The 19539-nt window shown below is 38.5% G+C and overlaps 1 protein-coding gene across 21 annotated transcripts in view; it reads right to left on the minus strand.

Annotated features, from left to right (window-relative positions):
- Positions 1-19539, minus strand: part of LNPK (lunapark, ER junction formation factor) — a 174876-nt gene that overhangs the window by 86230 nt on the left and 69107 nt on the right. For 4 of the 21 annotated variants that reach the window (XM_077154223.1, XM_077154220.1, XM_077154219.1 and 1 more), the window contains one exon: positions 84-194. The exons of 6 other annotated variants lie outside the window; for them this stretch is intronic. The gene's annotated coding sequence lies outside the window, so the exon portion shown is untranslated. Of the gene's footprint in view, positions 1-83; positions 195-434; positions 909-1437; positions 1711-2163; positions 2338-2670; positions 2690-2914; positions 3103-19539 lie in introns of those variants that run through there. 11 more of the 21 variants (XM_077154221.1, XM_077154218.1, XM_077154227.1 and 8 more) reach the window with 11 other exon arrangements.

The following is a 19539-nucleotide window of genomic DNA, read 5'->3' on the forward strand; positions in this document are numbered from 1 at the left end:
AGGCAGTACTTTTCAACAGATATGAAAGAATAACAAAATTAAATAATTAAATCAAATATTTCTCCATAGCTTTGATTCCATACCTCTTCTATTTTCAACCACTGGTTTCCTACTTTGCACGCAAAAGTCTTAACTCCAAATTCTATGGCCCTTGTGCAAATATATTACTTAACTCTATGATTCAATTTCCTCATCTGCAAAAGAATGATAGTTAAGGATCCTCTTCAAAACTAAAGGACTTAAATGGCATAGTGCATTTTCAGATATTTACAATAGTGCCTGACATGCAATTTCTTAATACAAGTTAGTTACTATAACTGCTGTGGCCTTTGCAATTTTCTAGTCCATCTCTGCTTCCTTTTAAACACATGGAAAATACATAAGAACCAAATAACTCTCGCCCTTCTTTCTGAAGCATAAATTAATTTGCTTGCCCTTGAGTGTATAAACGGAACAATCTCAAATGGCTTGTCCCCAAGAACTCTTCCATGACTATTTACAGAAAGAATCTCTCTCCACTGTGATATCACAGTGGGATTTGACATGACCTTAAGAACTGGGTTCATCTAAATGTTTTTTCAATGAATACTACCCACCACATTATTTGAATGTTTTCTTTTAACTGTTATTCACACTCAGGTTTGGGTATCAGAACTTAATGTTATATTGAATCTATTTCTGAATTTATAAGGAATTTAATGTTAAGAATATTATCCTTAAATATTCAGCTCACTTCAAGTCACTTTAAAATAGTGAGCAAAGAAATCCTCTCCAGCTTTGAAGTAAAACAGGTCTGTGAAATAAGGCTCAACTACATACTAGCTATGTGATCTTGATCAAGTTACTTGAACTCTCTAAGCCTCAATTTCCTCATATGTAAAAAGTCAGAAATATCTACACCTCACAGAAATGAATGGATCAAATGAAATTATATATCATTAGCAGAGTGTACAAGCCATATTAAGTATATAATAAATGGAAGCCATTATTATATATTACATTACTATTATCATATATTACATTACTATTATTATAAGCCATTATTATATATTACATTATATTATATATTACATTATTGTAGCACACATTACAATATAATGTATATTATATATTACATTAATATGTTAAATATAATAATAATAATTATTATTACCAGAAAATGCAGATAGAACAGACAATAGCTTCCTATATGAAACACATTTCTTTCTAACTTCTTAAAGGAAAACACCTATTTCATAATTTAAAAATTGGAAAGTAAAATTACAATTTATATTTTAAATGAAACTATAATGCTTTCATTTTCTCTATATAAAAATAGCAAAATACTCTGCAGACTCCTCCATTAAAATAACCTTCTAGACCCTTGGAGAAAACAGCAAAGGAAGTTTAGCTTTATGCTTATTAAGTTCTAAACTTGAGTAGAAAATATTTAGTCACCATTAACAGTAGCTCCACAACATACTGCACTTTTCAACTTGATATTAAAGGGGACTTGTTCTAGAACTCTAACTTTGGAATGTTCTGATTGAAAAGACAACTCTGAAATGTTCCAAACTGCCACATTTATTGTCCATAAGTAAAATTAACAGAAAGGGGTATATGTATAAAAGCATTTTTATTACAGGATTAAGTTCTTGCCTTCACAGTAAGTCAATATTCAATCTGAACTAAGTACTATCAAAAATGACTGTTTTAATAGATATTGCTATATGAAATCAAATGTTTGATGGTCATAAGACTTCTTACATTCACTTCCAAGTTAATAATCTATATAAACACAATAAAATTTCATTAACAGTATTACTGGGCTGGTCTCCATAAAAGATAGAGAACTTAAAATCCTAATTTTAAATGCGCCATTCTCGTTTAAGAAAATGTGTTGAAAATCAAGTTGGTCCGCCTACGGAAGGAAATACGGGAGCTGCTAAGAACAAGAGAGAGGTATTCTCAACCGGTTTGAATATGTTCCTGATACCAAGTTTACTCCCATCCACAGAAAATTCTGAAAAAGAGGGTCGATTTTGTCAATGGTGATACCCAGGCGACAGACAAAGGAAAAAATGGTCGACATTAGGCACCACAAAGCAGAAGCCAAGTAGGAAAAGCGGAACATGGAAAACTCGCAAACAATGGTGAGTCACAGGTCTTACTTAGAAGGCACACCTTATGAGAGGGCACCATTAGCAAAACTGAGTTCACTAGTTCCAATTCTCTCGGTCCTCTAACACGATATCAAAAAAATTATAAGTATTGATGTAGTCACACAGTATGCCACGCCGAGTTGTGTACCTACAACACATCCTCGCCCTTCCCTCCACCCCTCACACCGCCCACCGTCCCACCAGTAAGGGACAATGCTTGTAGAACGGCTTCTCTTAGCACATAATTCACGCCCACACGCCAGAGTCTAGCAGCATGACACTGACAGTTTTCAGTTTCTTTTGATCTTTCCAACTCGTGGTACCTCTGCACAACTCAAGAGAAAAGGGAGGTGGGTAGAACACTCAAAGCGATAATCTGGCGTAGGACCTGCTAGTTTGGGACTTTCAGACCCTTCGCCTTAACACGAGTGGGCCAAAGATGCTCAGTTCAACCTAGTCTTCCCCAGGAATCTCCAATAACAGACTGGAGAAAGCACACTCCCCACGAGGGAAAAAAGGGGCCTCCAACCTTCAGGGGGGCCTCCGTGCCATTGTGCTAGGGAATCGAGATGACGAAGCAGGGAGACTGAGTCAGCACGGGCCACGGTGGGAGTCTGACCAGCCGCCGCCGCAGCTCGTAGGCCACACCGCGTGGGGCGGGGACACCCGGGAGAGGCGAGCGGGGAAACAGGAGCGTATATCCCAGGCGGGGAAGCTCAGCGCGCCTCCCCTCCACCGAGCCCTCTCAAATACCCACAGCTTAAGTACTCTACCTGCGAGGAGCCGGCAAAACCCGGCGCTGACGTCTACCCCTGCAACCTCACCCACCGCCGCACAGCCTGCCTTCCGATCAGGCTGCAGCCACCACTGACACCGCTAAGGGCCCGGCCAGCACCTTCCCATCAAACCCCGCGCTCTCGCCGCTAGCCAATCGGCGCCACAGCGGGCGGGCGCCATCCCCCGTCACGTGACTGTGACCCGGGCGGTCAGTTGGAGTGGCGAGTCCGGCGGTTGGCAGGAGGTTTCTGTCCCTGTGGTTCCCGCGGCCAAAAGAAGTTGCTTGGCGTCGCGTCTCAGATGTGCACTGCCATTTATGGTTCTAACTAATACACACATTTCCTCTGCCTCCTTTTCTTTTAAAGCCTCTTCTCGCAAGTTTCCTGGAGAAAGAAAACTCAATTTAGTGCTGGTATCCCAGAACACCGTGAGAGAGAACCAAACTGGGGAGTTGAGAGTAGAGGTGGGTGTGTCTGGAAAGGTTTCGTCCTGAAGAGTCCTGGATTATATGTCACTCAGCGAGCCCCAGAGCAAGTTAATACTGCACAATTTATATGAGACCAGTTCCTAAACTAGCCAGTGGAGAAAATTAAGCCTAGACCCCGTGTTTTGAGGCTTTTCTCACCACTGAACTTTTACAAAAAAGGCTCTTTGACTACTGGACGTTTACCGGTGTTTGGTAAGCTTCAAATGCCAATTGATGTTGATTTCAAACCTGTGGAGGACAACATAAACTGAGTTTTCAAATTTGAAACTGCTCGAGAATACACCCCCGCCACCACCCCCGCCCCAGCGATTCTGGTTACACGGGTCCCACGATAAACACCGAGGCAATATTTGACTCATCTGAAACATTGCCAGAAGTATGCTGTGTTTCACAGACAACTGAGAAAGACGAAGTTTAAATAGCAAGCGACACTTGAAAGAGAAAAATGCTAGAGATATGCACAAGGTACAATGGAGAAGAGTGGGAAACCTTCAGCAAAGGCTTTTATGGAGTTGACATTAGGATCTAAGCCAGTATGCAAGCATTTTTCATGTTTTTGATACTGTATTTAGTTACATTGCTTTTTTTTTTTTTTTTTTTTTTTTTTTTTTTTTTGCATGGGCAGGCACTGGGAATCGAATCCGGGTCTCCAGCATGGCCAGAGAGAACTCTGCCTGCTGAGCCACTGTGGCCCACCCTGCACATATTTTAAAATAAAAAGTTTCCATGATCTTTAAAGAGCATGATGTTTTTGTTTTAATGTTTTTAAGATTATTTTGTTGTGAAATAAATATACGAAAAAGCAATAAATGTTGAAGTACATTGTTACAAGTAGTTATAGAACAGATTTCAAAGTTTAGTGTGGGTTATAGTTCCACAATTTCAGGTTTTTCCTTCTAGCTGTTCCAAGACATTGGAGCCTAAAATATCAATATAATGATTCAGCAGTCATACGCATTTGTTAAATCTTTTGTGTTTTAACTCCTTCTCCTTTGATCTTACTTCCAATCTTTAGGGGTATTTGGGCTATACCCACTCTAATTTTCTCATGTCGGAAAGGGGTGTCAGCAATATGGGAGAGGGGATGGCCCCTCTGGGTTTCAGGACTTAAATGGCTTAGGAACTATCTGGAGGTTGTAGATTTCTGGAAAGTAACCTTAGTGCATGAAACTTGTAGAATCTCAGAGCCCTAGGCATTCTTTAGGATTAGCAGAAATGGTGTTGGTTGGGGTTTGGTAAACCATGACAATTAGCAATATCTAATTGAGGCTTTCATAATGCTGGTTTCCAGAATAGCCTCTCGACTCCACTTGAACGCTCTAAGCCACTGATACCTTATTTTGTTACATTTCTCTCCACCGTTTTTGTCAGGAAGTCATTGTCAATCCCGTGGTGCCAGGGCCAAGCTTAGCCCTGTGAGTCATGTCCCACACTGCCAAGGAGATTTTCATGACTGGATGTCATGTCTCAGGTAGGAGAGAGAGTAATGGATCTATTTGCAGAGTTGGGCTTAGAGAGAGTGAGGCCACATCAAACAACAGAAGAGGTTTTCTGGAAGTAACTCCTAGGCTTAACTATAGGTAAACTTAGCTTCTCCGCTACAGGAATGTTTCATAAGAGCAAGTCTCAATATCAAGGGCTTGGCCTATTGACTTGGGAGTCCCTAAAGTTTGAGACAGTATCAGGAGTTACCCCAGTGGTAAAGTTTAATAGTTATATATTTTTTTCTTCAGACTCTAAAAGGACTTTGCCAATACTTTTAAATTTTCTGCCCAACATACAATGGAATAATGTATCAGGGTATTACATTAAGCTATGCAGCATTACAAGGCCTCATTCCCATTCTGGGCTCCATGTATTTGGGCTGCTTATAATGAGTTATCCAGACAGGTTGGGTTAGATTATGTGCTACGGAAAATTTAGGTTTTGGACAAAATAAGCCTCTCTTCCTTTGGTCTCATACAGTAGGTAAAGTCCTAAAATACAGACACTGTTATCCTTTACCCTATATTCTGATTTACCTTAGTCCCAACTAGATCAGCCTCATTTTTATCTCTTACTGAAGCCTGATCTCTTTTTCAGTTTCTTTAACAGTTGTTTTATGTAGCAGTGCTGACTTTCAGAGCTGCTGAACTCCAACTCTTAGTCTTAGGTGTCACACAAAGACCCAAGGTTCCAGGGAAATACCAGTTTATATATTTATAGCACAGCATCTCAAAATCTAGAAATAAAATTTACAAGAGCATGATGTTTTAATATGCTCCTTTTAAAGTTTAATTATGCAAACAAGCAAATAAGAAACTGCATGTAGTGTCTGGTTGGTAAGAATCATTTATTATACTAGAGGCCACCAGATAATTCTCTGTAGAGTCATTTGTCCTGAATGCTAAAATCTTGTTACAGTCCTGTAAACCTAAAAGAATGAAAGGAAGGGAACTAGAGTTTACTTAATGTGTACTATAGATCAGTCACTTTACAACTGTAAAAAGAAACGAACAGAACTTTTTGCCTGTCTTGAGGTGGAAATGTACCATTTGCTTTTTCATTTTTTACTATTTCAAAGTATATAAAAAAAAAAAGTCCTACGCACCTATGCAGATCATCTCACCTTAGGAAAATCTCCATTCCTAAGAGAACAGGGAAGAATGGTATTCTGCTTGCTAATGATTTTGCCTCTATCTAATTGAGCTATCAAGAAGGTCTATTTAAAAGGAAGAAAAAAAATGGGAGGGGATGGCAGAGCAAAACTAAGTGGGTGCAAGAGACTCTAGCAGAGCTAGGTGGGTGCAAGGCATTCCAAAGACCTAATCCTGAGACTGAATTCCCTAGGGTATTGCTATTTGAAGAGGAGGAGTTTGACTTGCAAGTGGAGGGAAAGACATACTGAATCATTAACTCTTTTAATCCAATAACATTTTATGGTATCATTTTTCAAATGAGGAAACTGAAAAGTAGAAAGATTATGTATATTGTTGAAGGTAACACTAAACTATTGCCTCCTTTATATCAAGAGGCAAGAGTCTGTCAGACAAATAGGGAAAGAGAGGTATGAACATCTACACTATATGAATGGACTACTGGGAACAGGGTCATTCCAAATATTGAGGACCAGGCCCTGTGTTCAATGCTAAGGATACCAAGATAAATAAAACAGCTGCCCACCTACAACCTCCAGATGGGTTCCTGGTCCAGATAAGTCCTGAAACCCGGAGGGCCCAGCCTTTCCAAACATCAGATAGTTACTTCCATCTCCCTACCCCATGTTAGTAACAGACCCTCCCAATATGAAAAAGTTAGATTGGCCATAGCCCAAACACACCTAAAAAGAGGAATGGAAAGATCAAAGGTGATGGTGGAATTATACAGTGAAGATAAGATTTAACAAATAAACATGATTGCTGAATCATTAAATTGATGTCTCTTACTCAGCATCAAGGGATTGAGAAAATCCCTAGAATGAGCTGAGAATTAACATCAAGGGATTGAGAGAACCTTCTCGACCAAAAGGGGGAAGAGTGAAATGAGACAAAGTGTCAATGGCTGAGAGATTCCAAACAGAGTCGAGAGGTTATCCTGGAGGTTATTCTTACGCATTAAGTACATATCACTTTGTTGTTCAAGATGTAGTGGAGAGGCTGGAGGGAACTGAAATGTAGAGCTGTGTTCCAGTAGCCATGTTTCTTGATGATGAGTGAACAATGATACAGCTTTCACAATGTGACTCTGTGATTGTGAAAACCTTGTGTCTGATGCTCCTTTTATCTACCATATCAACAGACGAGTAGAACATATGGAATAAAAATAAATAATAGGGTAAACAAATGTTAAAATAAATTTAGTTTGAAATGCTAGTGATAAATGAAAGCAAGGGGCAAGGGGTATGGTATGTATAATCTTTTTTTTTTCTGTTATCGTTTAATTTCTTTTCCTGTTGTCTTTTTATTCCTTTTTCTAAATCGATGCAAATGTTCTAAGAAATGATGAATATGCAACTATGTGATGATATTGAGAATTGCTGATTGTATATGTAGAATGGAATGATATGTCAATATTTTTGTTTTTTGTTAATTTTTTAATTAATAAAAAAATTGCAGAAAAAATTGATGTCTCTTTTAGTCTCTAGTATCTTAGAGCAGCTAAAAGTACAAACCTAAAATTGTGGAATTGTAACCTATGTCAAACTCTGAAATATGTTCTACAACTAATTGTGGTACTGACTGTGCTTTGAAATGTACTGCTTTTTTGTATATATGTTATTTTCACCAAAAAAAGAAGGAAAAAAGTCGATTGTGATGATAAAAAAAAATATTTAAGCCTACTAGCCTCCTACATCCTGGAGCAGCTAGGAAGGAAAAATCTGAGAGGATTGTATGGTAGCCAATGACAAACTCTAGGATCTGTCCTGTAACTACTTGTTGAAGAGTGCTTTGAAAACTATTGCCTTTTTATTTCTTTGCTTTATGTATATATGTTATACTATACAATAAAAAAATTAAAAAAAAAAAAACAGCTGCCCTAAAGCAGCTGATAATAGAGAAATCTACTAGAAAGCAAGAACCTTCAAGAAAGCAATGCAGGGTAAATAAGTGCTGTAATAGAGACAAATGTTCAAGGCAAAACAGTTTGGGGGGGACGTGGGATAGCCATAAGGCTGGTGCTTTAGCTGCATCCAAATGTTAGTAAGTATCTCCTACTAATCTGAAAATTGTTCTTGGATAGGTTATAAGAAAATGAAATCTAAAGAACACTAGAGAAGGTGAGAAAAGAAACTGTCCTGGCCACTTAAATTCCAAAAGTTCTAATCTGCATTTATTGAACAAATAAATGAGTCGCATTTATTTAGAAAAATATATGAAAACTGCAAGAGGTAGGTGCTATGAGAGCTTACAGAGGGACATTCATTGGTCTGGTCAGAGAGGAAGGGCTTGCTTGTGGAAGTCACACTCAAATGGAGAGCCAAAGGATGAGAAACTGAAGAAGAGACAAAGGGAAACAGAGGGAATATCATGAGTAAAGACCCTTTGTCAGGAGGGAGCAGTGCAAGCATGAACAACTAAAAGGAGGCAATTAAAACTGCAGCATAGGTTGCAGGGATAGAGTTCTACAGAATGAAGCTGGAGACAAGACTAAGAAGGACCTCATTGGCCATACTAAGAACCTTATTCTTCATTCTGACATGAACGGTGATCTGACCTGATCAGATCTGTGTTTTGAAAGGATCATTCCAGCTACACAGTAGAGAACACAAGTGGCGCCCATGCTGGGGCAATTAGGACCTATCCTTAAGGTTAGTGTTGGTGTTCAAGTGGTTGGGATGGGAACAAATGGGACTGGAGGCAAGTGGAAAAAATGGAACAATTTAGGAAATTAAATGGAGAGGGCTTGATGATGTATTTTTATATGGTGGGATAGGGCGGAGATTGAAGGAGAAGAAATAGTTAGATACTTGGGATTTCTGGCATGTTCAGTAGGTGGATTATAGTAGTGCTATTATCGAGATATGGGGACATAGGAAGAGAATCAGGCTTGGAGGAACATGATGATTTCATTTTGAGCATATTACATTCAAGACGTTTGTGTGACTGCAAGGGGAGATGTCATATCAACGGTTGAATCTATGGGTTTGCAGCACTAGGAAGTCTGGGTGGGAAAAAAATTTTTACAGTTTAATTTGCCTTTTCTGAAATGTACCTATTTTATCAAAACACAGATATCTCTCTCTTTTTTTTGGTGGGGATGAGGAACTCACATTTCAGAAGACCAGAAAATAAAAAAATAAAAAGTACAGGTTTCTAGAGCAATTTCCCAGACTTCTCTGAGAATCACCTGGAGCCCCAAAATCCACATTCTCTGGCCTCATCCCTAGAGATTCTGATTCCACAGGTCTGATATGGAGTCCAGAAATTTGGACTTTTAAAAGATGCCACTAGTTATTCTTATCAGAGGATTTCCTTGGGCAGGCCACAGTGCCAAAGCCTACCTGCAAAGGAGTTACCTGAGGTGCTTATTGAAAAATAGACTTTGGGGCCCTGTAGATTAAAATCTCAAGAGATAAAGGGGATGGGAGGATCAGGAAGAAATAGATGGTATTGTGCCGGGTGGTCCAAGACTTCAACCTCCCTCTTTAACAGAGGTGTACTAGGCACTCCATCAGGCAGTTCTAGAGAAAGTGGGAGTCCTTTGCGTATGTAGGCAGTGAGCCGCCCACACAGGCAGCGGTGATAACAGTCTTCCTGGCTCCTAGCCCAGGCCTCCTACCCTGTTCATTGAAATAGCACTCAGCTCTAAGTAATGTGGCACTTGGAGCTGCTATCAGCTGCCTCATGAAGGAGGTTTTGTTAGACAAGATAGATACTACTTAGGAAAAGAAGAATAGCAAGTAGGAGGAAACCACAGCACTAAAAGCCAAGAGAAGAATTCACCTTTCAGCTGGGAGGAAGCCAAGGTTGCCTGACTCCAGGTTCATACGACACCAGCTGCCTCCACTTGCCCCCAAGTTCCACCCCAAAGAAATCAGCATCATATACCTGAGACGCACTGATGGGGAAGTCGGTGCCAGGTCTGCCCTGGTCCCCAAGATCAGCCCCCCGGGTCAATCTCCAAAAAAGGTTGGAAATGACATCGCGAAGGCAACTGGTCACTGAATTCTTGGAAGAATTATGACAACTGGTGATGTAATTCTTAAAGAGAATTACGGTGAAACTGCCCAATCAGAACAGACAGACTTCCACCCTGCTCATCAAAACACTTAAGGAACCAACCAGAGACAGAAAGAAGAAAGAAAATATTAACATAGTGGAAACACCACTTTTGATGAGATCGTCCGCATTACCCGACGGATGGAGCACAAGTAGGTCCTTCTCCAAAAAACTCTCTGGAGCCATTAAAGAGGACACTGGGGACTTCCCACTCTGTGGGAGGCAATGTTGATGACTGTCACCACAATGACATCAACAGTGGTGCAGTGGAATGTCCAGCTAGTTAAGAACTACACAGGAAGATATTTCAATAAAGGATTATTTGATAGTGAGAGAAAAAAAAAGCCAAGAGCATGGGGTGCAGCTACTCAGCCTCATTTTTGCTCATTTCGGATTTAGACTTGCCCATCACATTCTCCTGGAGTAAATGTGTGTTACATGTGTTCCAATAAAAAATTGAGAAAACACAGTCTAAAATCCTATGAAATAACTCTGACAATATCCAATATATTTTGATATTGTCATTTATAAAGCCTAATATTAAAATTTTGTTATGATACATAGTGCATAAATTCCAGAGATTGTATGCATCTGTGAGATATGATTTAAAATTAGAACACAAGATATCCTGGCGTGTAGACCGTTTCCAAAGCTCCATATGATGCGCATTTAGTTACTGAAAAAGAGAGGAATGTTGCCTTCTTACAATTAAAAAAATGAACAAAAAGTTTGCTTGTTCTGAAAAAAAAAGTAAGCTACATATTACATTCTTGACTTGGTGCCTTGTAACTCCAAAGGCAGCATTCTAATGCTATCTGAAAAATAATGATACACATGACAAATCACGTAACCAGTAAAACTTGAACCTTCTCTTGTATATGTGTAAAGCTTTTACATAAAATAAGTAAAATGTGGCTTTAGCTAATTCATACTGATTATCATTAATAGAAGTCACAAGTGTACATGGCATTTGACAAAGCATATGTTCTAGTTTGCTAGCTGCCGGAATGCAATATACCAGAAATGGAATGGCTTTTAAAAGGGGGAATTTAATGAGTTGCTAGTTTACAGTTCTAAGGCCGAGAAAATGTCCCAATTAAAACAAGTCTATAGAAATGTCCAATCTAAGGCATCCGTCCAGGGAAAGATACCTTGGTTCAAGAAGGCCGATGATATTCAGCGCTTCTCTCTCACTTGAGAAGGCACATGGCGAACACAGTCAGGGCTTCTCTCTTGGCTGGAAGGGCACATGGCAGACACGGCGTCATCTGCTAGCTTTCTCTCCTGGCTTCCGGTTTCATGAAGCTTCCCGGGAGGCGTTTTCCTTCTTCATCACCAAAAGTCCCTGGCTGGTGGACTCTGCTTCATGGTGCTGCAGCATTCTCTACTCTCTCCAAATCTCTTATTCCCCTTTTATAGGACCCCAATAAACCAATCAAGACCCACCCAAATGGGTGGAGACATTGTCATCACTTAATCCCATTTAACAACCACTCTTGACTATATCACATCATCCAGGGAGATGATCTGATTACAGTTTCAAATATATAGTATTGAATAGGGATTATTCTACCTTTATGAAATGGGATTTATATCAAAACATGGCTTTTCTTAGGGGGCATACTTCCTTTCAAACCAGCACAGCATAAAATATGGAAGACAATTATCCTGCCCTGAGGGAGCTTAGTAAAATATGTACCAGCAACAGCTAACCTGAAAAATATTATAATGTGATTTACAAAGTGGACAGCAACGGAAGACTAGGTATTATAAGAAAGACGTCTTATGAAAAGAGAGAAAAGGAAAATGCCTGGGATGTGAAAAAAAAAAAAGCCTTATTGAAAAAGCTTGAAGGAAGGATGAAAAGAAGATGAGGTAAATGAAGGACAAAATGATAAGAAAAGAGGAGAGAAGAAAAACTGAAGATAAAGTTGGAGGAAAAAACTCTTGCTCCTGTGAGACACAAACCAATGCATGAGTTAAAGAATGTAGAATTGATTTGCTTAGACAATTAGAAACTCTAGCTATACAACTCATTTCCCAAATGGTAGACACTAAACAAAACCTCTCATCCAAGCCATATTACTCCATCTATGATATATGTATATATAAAAAATACTCTATACATATCTGTATTCAGCTGAATTGTGAATAACTTAAAAGTTTAAGAATCTTTTGAGTTATAATGTGAAATGAATTTCATTTAGAAAATGTATTTAAAATCACTAGTTTCTTTATAGGTACATATGGTATAGAAAATCCCAATGCTGTACCAATACTGAAATAAATCAGATCCAGTGTGTCCCTACAAGATAAAGCTTCCTGTACCAGATATTTAGGGCCTTTCACAGTCTGCCCCCTACCTCCTTTCCTATACCATCTCCAGCTCTACCCATGGACACAACAACTGCACCAGCCTTGTCTTTATGCCCTAGCTAGGGCATAATATACCCATTTAAAAATTGTTTAAATAATTTTGCCCACTTAAAAATTGGATTGTTTGTCTTGCTATTAATGAGTTTTGAGCATGCTTTATATATTCTGGATACTAATTTTTTCGGTTATGTAACTTTCAGTTACTTCTCCCTGCCTGTGGCTTGAAGAAGGAGGAGAAGGAATAAGAGAAACAAAGACAGTATTTGGCCTGCAAAACCTAAAATATTTACTCTCTGGCTCTTTACAGAAAAAGTTTGTTGACCCTGGTTTAAAACATTTCTATTTAATGCAATTACTGATAAGTTGAATTTAAGACCACCATTATATTATTTGTTTTCTGCCCATCCCCTCTCTTTTTTGTTTGTTTTTCTGCCTTCTTTTGGATTTAAATATTTTTTGGTATTCCATTTTAGTTTATCTATGTGCCTTTTGGCTATATCTCTTTATAAAGCCATACCTTGCTTAATGCACTTCACAGATACTGCTTTTTTTACAAAGTGAAGGTTTGTAGCAACCTGAACCAAGCAAGTCTATTAGTACCATTTTTCCAACAGCAGAGGCACACTCTGTGTGTCTGTGTCACATTTTAATTAGTATACATTGTTTTTTTAGACATAATGCTATTGCACACAATAGACTATCATATAATGTGAACATAACTTTTGTAAGTATTGGGAAACCAAAAAAATTTATGTGATTCACTTTATTGTGATATCTGCTTTATTGCAGTAGTCTGGAACCTAACCCACAATATCTCGAAGTTATAATCATTTGCATATGATCATTTGTGATTGCCCTAGAGATTACAATGCTTTCATTTCGTGATTGACTTAGATTTAGTATTTTACTACTTCAATTAAAGCATAAAGAACTGGGCGGGCCACGGTGACTCACTGGCAGATTTCTTGCCTGTGATGTCGGAGACCAGGGTTCGATTCCCAGTGCCTGCCCATGTTAAAAAAAAAAAAACCATAAAGGACTTACAAGCACTTATGAGCCTTTATCCCCCCTCTTTATGTTTACAGTTGTCATATGTAATAATATATCTACATGCACTTAAAAAACCACCAGTGTTATATAATTGTTACTTTCAAAGACTTACATAATTTAAAGAATTTATGCCAAAAAAAAAATAGCCAATTACATTTACCTAGATATTTACTATTCCTTCATCCTTGAAGTTTCAGGTTTCCTCCAGTATCATTTCCTTTCAGCTCTGAAGAAGTTTCTTTGGCATTCCTTTCAGAGCAAGTATGCTGGTGACAAATTCTCTTTGTTTTCCTTTATCTGAAACTATTTTGTTTACCTTTCTAAAGGATATTTTCCCTGGATATAGAATTTGGAATTAACAGTGCTTGACTTTCAGCATTTTAAACTGTCATTCCATTGTCTTTTGGCTTCAGGGTTACTGATGAGAAATTCAGGATCATTCAGATCACTGTATTTCTGTGTATAATGTCTTTTATCTGTAGCTGTTCCAAGACATTTTCCATCTTTGTTTTTCAGCAGCTTAATAATGTATGTCTGATCATGGGTTTCTTTGAGCTTATCCTATTTGGGATCCACTGAGCTGCTTGATTTATGTCTTTCCCCAAATTTAGGAGATTTTGGCCTTTATTTCTTCAAATATTTTTTTCTTCACCAATCTCCTTCTCCCTCTTCTAGGACTCCAATAATATGATGTTAGACCTTTGGATATTGTCCCACAAGCCCAGAGACTCTTCCCATTGATTTTTCAATCTGTTTTTAATCTATGTTCTTCACATTAGATATTATCTATCGTTCTATCTTCAAATTCACCAACTCTTTCTTATTATCTCCATTTTGCTATTGAGCCCATCCAGTGAATTTTTATTACAGTACTGCCTTTTTCAATTCTAAACTTGCCATTACATTCTTCTTTATATTTCTCTGCTGAGCTATTTCTATTCATTTCAAGGATGTTTACCATTTCCTCAAGTGGTATAGTTATAATAGCTCTTTTGATAATTCCAACATCTGGGTCATCTCGAGTTTGGCATCTATTGATTATCTTTCCCCTCCAGAAATGATCACATTTTCCTGCTTCATTGTGTATTAGGTAATTTTAGATTGTGTCCCAGACACTTCTATCATTATACTGTTTAGATTCTGGGTCTTGTTAAAATATTCAGGAGAATGATTTCTTTGTTTTAGCATGTAATCAATCCATTTAGGTCTGAAACACTAGTTCCACTTCTCTTTCTGTATATGATAGTTCCACTGTTAGTTCTCTTTTTTATTTTGCGCTTTATTTGGTTTGCTATGGTGTTTTGTATTTGTCTCATGCCCCACTAAAAGGTGAGTCTGAGACTGGAGACTTCTATTTCGGGGGTTTTTTTGTTTTGGGTATGCTGTATGGCAGGGTCCCCTTTCATTATTTTTCCATGTGAATGTCCTGTTATTGCAGCACCATTTGTTAATTTGTTTGTTTGTGTGTTTTTGTTTATTTGTTTTCCAGGAAGTGCACGGACCTGGAATCAAACTCAGGTCTCCCGCATGGCAGGCAAGAATTATTTTTGTTTATTTGTTTTGAGGGAAGTGCATAGATCAGAAATCGAACCCAGGTCTCCCGCATGGCAGGTGAGAATTCTACCACTGAACCACCCATGCACCCCCTGGAGGTTTGTATTTCAATTCTCAGTTTTTGCTGTATAGCTTTGGGTCTGTCCTACTTATGTGCAACTCAGTGGTGAGGCCAGGCCTCATGATGGTTTATCAACAGAATTTGGAATTCTTCATGTTTCTCTCTTCCAAGATTCCCCACATACTCTCCAGCCTGCATAAGTCTTTTTCTGATCCTCTGGCCAGAAATATGGGATTGCTTTTAGACTGCATGCTGTCCCACAATTCCCACAATTGGGGCTACCCACTGGGTAAAGGAGGGAGGGGGGAAAAAAACCCACAACAATGGTTCTCCCTACATTCTCTGGCCCTCAGCATTGGCTTTTTCCAACTGCTCCATGCAGAAAGACACAGAGTCCACTGGTTCAGCTCTAATACAGTCCATTCTCTGTATGCCATGAAAGAAAAAAAGAGGGAAGAAAAAGAAAAAAGTTTTACCCCCACATTCACTGCACCACAGGCATCCTCTTTCATGGTCTTTTGGAGAGAGTAATAGGATTTCCTCTCAGAATTTTAGTTGTCTGTAGTATGGCTGCCCACCTTGGCCTAAGACCATGAGCAAAAAGAGGAGAAAGTGGGACGCTCACCCTCATACAACTTCCTTCTCCAGGTTTCAATTCCCCACCCAATCTGTCTGCTTTTCTTTACTTCTCGAAGTCTGCAGGTGATTGCATTTGTATCTTGTCTAGTGTTTTTGTTTATAATTAGCAGAGAGGCTTTAGAGGGCTCACTTCATTTTGACTAGAAATTCTGGCTGCATACCTTTCTATCACATCTTCATGGGGCTATGATTTTGTAATACCATTTTCCATAAAGAATAGAAAGATAATTCAGTCTTTTGGTTGATCAAAATTTGTTTTGTATTACTGACAGCTTAGGAAAACATTTCAGCTTCTTGATAGTATCTCATAAATTTTTAGTCTGGCTGTCCAACGTGGGAAAGCACTATCAGGTTTTTTTCATACATTCACTATAAGATTTCAGGGCATTTCAAGATTTCTTATGCAGTGATTAATCTGAAATATTCTTTGAATCTATGATAGACATAAGCCTTTCTTGATATGAGTTTTATATTACTTTTGTAAATGTAACCATTATATGTCAAATTGGCAAGAAATGTAAATAATTTCCAATGTGTTTATATGATTCCCTCTTCTTCATTAATGGGATTATCAAACAATCCAAGAGTCTATTCATTACTTCTGTTTGAAATGTATCTCTTCTTCAGTAAATTCTTGGTTTTGTTATGCATTGAAATCATTTTTCTTCAATTTACTTCTTCACGTCGAATGATTTCTATTGATTTAATTGTCCACTTTTCCACTATTGTTTCATATTCCATAAATTTTTCATCCTAATTTTTTTCAGTTCTTTATAAATCAATTTTTTTTTTCGGATGCATGGTCTGGGAATTGAACCTGGGTCTCCTGCATGGAAGGCGGGCATTCTAACCACTGAACTACCTGTGCACCCCTATAAATAGGTTTTAAAAAGACAAAAATCCTTTCCATATCATTCAAATCTGGTGTCTGTAATTTCCTAAATATTGTATTGAAACATTCCAAAGAGTCTTGCTGAATTGCAGTTAAAGTGATGTATTTGATCTTTACCAACATTTTTAATGAACTTTTTATTTTTTTCATGTTGGATTTTTTTTCCCACATCTTTGAAAATTGTATTTTAGAGTCCTTAAAATAACCTTGATGCATGCTGCAAGTCTCAAACAGCTTTATGATGGGTAAGCCATTATATTACACTTAGGCTCTAACAAAAAAAATCCAAGTTGACATGTTTATTTAAAATACTCCATTTATGAGAGGAACCTGAAAAGAAAATAACTGTTGTAAAATACCAATGTGGTTAACAACTGTGGAGGCAGCTTTTCTCCTCCAGTTGAAAGGAATGGGCTGCACATGGAATACATCCTGCACACTTAATAATACCTTTAAAGAGTGCTAGCAGCCCTTGTCCTCACCTTTCACAACAGCCAGTTATCAGACAACCCTCTGTGAACATTTTTAACCACAGGTTACTATTGTCCAAAACTTGTTCCACATTGTTAAATAAAGCAACAGGTCAGTTTTCAGTTGGTGAAAGAGTTAAAAACTACTCGGAGTTTTCAGTCCTGACAGTAGAACACAATAACTACCCCATTAGTGTTGTTCACATCCAGCATGGAATGTACAATAATGGATTCGTATTTGCTATGTCATTTATTTTTTTATTTGTCCCTTTAGTATGTACATATTTTCCTATCATTTCAGCTCATTCATTATAAAGTGTTAAATGTTTGTTTTCATTTGGGGCATTTGTCCAAGTTCTCACACAAAAATGAGTCAAGTTCAGGCCCTGCCCTGATCAAAATGGCAGGGTGAAATGCTTCAGGGCTCCATTCCCCTACAGAAGCTTTGAACAACCAGTAAGAACAGGCAGAAGCAACTTTCTCATTGCTCCAGAAAACAGTTTAAGAATTTTAGTAACAGGGTGAGCACCAAATCAAGTAAAAGACTATGTGGAAGCAGGAGGATCATGTGGATTGTGGGGAGATGGTGGTGTGAGAAGCTCCAAGAAGCAGTCCCTCTACCAGAACAACTATTAAATAGGCAGGAATTGTCTGAATCAACTATTTTGACACTCCAGAGTCCAATAGAACACACACAACATGCAGGGATAAGCAGGAGGAAGAGGTTAGTGAATCACAGTAAATAATAGTGAATTGCTCTCGCTGTGTGGTGGCTATAATCCCCCATCCCCCAGTCTCATCACTGGCAGCAGTGAGGTACCCAACCCTGTCTATTGGTGCAGCTTGCTGATGCCAGGGGTGGGATATAATTTCCTAGTTCTGCAAGATCCAGGGGACCACAGTCTGATCTCTGGTCACTTTTAATTAGCTATTTCAGATTACTGGAGTGCCTGGCTCTGTGGGTGCAATTTTTCTGACCCCCCTTGGGCAAAGCTGGCAGAGGAAACTTAAAGACAATATCCTTCTTCAAAACTATGGAAAACAAAGAGCTGCCTTTACTGGGAAAGGGCTGAATCAAGAAAAGGTAACATCAGAGCCATAAGAGAAGCTCCTGGCATCTTTGCTGGCCCTTCCTTAACCCTCTCCCTAGGGCCAGCCCTCACTTTGTAGGTCTCTGACCTTATTTTGGCTGGGAAAGACTGACTTGGGAAGCTCCCCTCCAACTAGCCACATCTTCTCAGAAATTGCTCTAGGTCAAAGCAGCTTAACAGTGAATATTCTATAAGAAACAACCGAATCAGGTTACCCGGGACAAAGGCTTACCTGCTTAAAGTCCTGCATTTGGAGCACCTGGGAAAAGGAGACAGTCTGTTGGCATTCAAATTCCTATAAACAGAGGAACTCCTAAGGCTACTGGCAAGCACAGCCCAGAAGAAGACACAGGTCAAGAAAAAGTCACGAGGACCCTGCACTTTGCATTTGCCTTGGGCTGACCTTCCTGTTAGGAGAACTGAACTTTGAAGGAAAGCACCATCAGGCATAAGGCCTATTGACAAAAATTATGAAAGGCATTTTTGCATTGGTTTGTTTGGTTCTAATATCTCCCGGCAATGAAACAATCTCTGTCACATCAATAGCTAGACACAAGAAACAGATAATTCAGGAACTAAATCCCAGACTTAGTATTTAAAATATTAAAATATACAGTGTGCAACAAAAGATTACAAGACAAACAGGAAATGGTGGTCCATCCAAAGGAAGATTATAAGAAAACATCAACAAAGATCAGACTGTGGGTATACCAGATAAAGATTTTTAAAAAATGATCTTCAGTATGTTCAAGGAGATAAAGGAAAATAAAGAGAAAGGACTAAAAATATCAGGAAAACAATGAATGAACTATACAAGAACCTAAAAAAAGAAACAGAAATTTTAAAAAGGAACCAAACAGAACTACTGGCATGGCAGACAACAATAACAGAAAAGAAAAATTCCCAGGAGGGTTTCAACAGCACAATGGAGCTGGCAGAAGAAAGAATCACTGAACCCAAAGACAAGGAAATTTAAATGAGTCAACTGGGAAAGGGCTGAATTAAGAAAAGGTAAAGGACCAGAAAGGAAAATATTTAGTACAAGTGAAAATAGTCTAAGAGACCTGTGGGGCCATCAAGCATGCCAATGTACATATTATGTGAGTCCCAGGGGAGAAGAAGAGAAAGGAGCAGAAGGAATATTTAAAGAAATAATGACAGAGAACTTCCCAAACTTGAAAAAAAATATGAGTATGTACATATAAGAAGCTGACTGAATACCAAACAGGATACATGTGAAGAAAGCCATGCCCAGACACATAGTGACCAAACTGTGGCTTATAAAACCTGCAAGAGAAAAGCA

The sequence above is a fragment of the Tamandua tetradactyla genome, chromosome 3 (genome assembly GCF_023851605.1).
Source record: "Tamandua tetradactyla isolate mTamTet1 chromosome 3, mTamTet1.pri, whole genome shotgun sequence".
NCBI classification, from domain to species: Eukaryota; Metazoa; Chordata; class Mammalia; order Pilosa; family Myrmecophagidae; genus Tamandua; species Tamandua tetradactyla.